Source organism: Cornus florida, unplaced genomic scaffold (genome assembly GCF_030987335.1).
Source record: "Cornus florida cultivar Cherokee Brave unplaced genomic scaffold, ASM3098733v1 CherokeeBrave_3.0.0_Hap2_Chr07, whole genome shotgun sequence".
NCBI lineage: Eukaryota > Viridiplantae > Streptophyta > Magnoliopsida > Cornales > Cornaceae > Cornus > Cornus florida.
The window spans coordinates 24538275-24539416 of record NW_026775577.1 but is presented as its reverse complement, the minus strand read 5'-3'; positions in this window follow the sequence as shown (position 1 = coordinate 24539416).

Sequence of the window (1142 nt, the reverse complement as noted above, 5' to 3'; positions counted from 1 at the left end):
AAACCATGACGGATAAATTGATTTTAGGAGTCCCATTTATTTACCTCCTATATCCATTTACCACTGATAATGAAGGACTTGAAAAGAGGTCCAGTTTAAGTTTCTAAGTCATCCCTCTAGAAAAGAATTAAAATCCGTTATTGAATCTTCTGTTTCTAAGTCCATCAATTAACTTCATAGTAAAACACAACAATTACAATTTTTAAAAGAAGAAGTGAATTATAAAAGAATTGATTCCCAATTAACAGATCCGGTTCTCCAACAAAAAATTAAAAATTTTGAAAAAGAAATTCAGGACAAGGTTTGTTCTACTATTCCAATTGCTTTTTGGCATAGGAAAAAGCATTCGGTAAAGCTACCTTATATTAAAGGTTTTAGAGATAAACACATCCCCACTAAAGCAAGACCAATTCAAATGAGTCCAAAAATTATGGAATTCTGCAAACAAGAAATTACATATCTTCTCTATAAGAAGATCATTAGGAAAAGTAAATCACCTTGGTCATGTCTAGCTTTTTATGTTCAGAAAAAACTTTGAACTAGAAAGAGGTGTTCCCCGCCTAGTTATTAATTATAAACCTCTCAATAAGGTTTTAAATTGGATTAGGTATCCTATTCCTAACAAAAAAGACCTCATCAGCAAGCTAAGTCAAGCAGTTATCCTCTCTAAGTTCGATATGAAGTCAGGTTTTTGGCAAATAAGACTTAGGAAGAAGGATTGGTATAAAACTGCCTTCACCACTCCCTTTGGTCATTATGAATGGAAAGTCATGCCTTTTGGATTAAAAAATGCCCCTAGTGAATTCCAAAATATCATGAATGATATTTTTAATCCTTATAGTCATTTTTCAATTGTTTACATTGATGATATTCTCATTTATTCCAAGTCCATTGATGAACACTGGAAACATTTGAAATCATTTCTAGCCACCATCTAGAAGAATGGCCTTGTAGTTCTGCTTCCAAAATCAAACTATTTCAAACCAAAGTTAGGTTTCTCGGCTATCACATTCATCAAGGACAGATTCGTCCTATTGACAGGTCATTCCAGTTTGCTGATAAATTCCCAGATGAAATTCTAGATGAATCCCAGCTCCAGATATTTTTAGGATCCCTTAATTACATTGTTGATTTCTACAAAG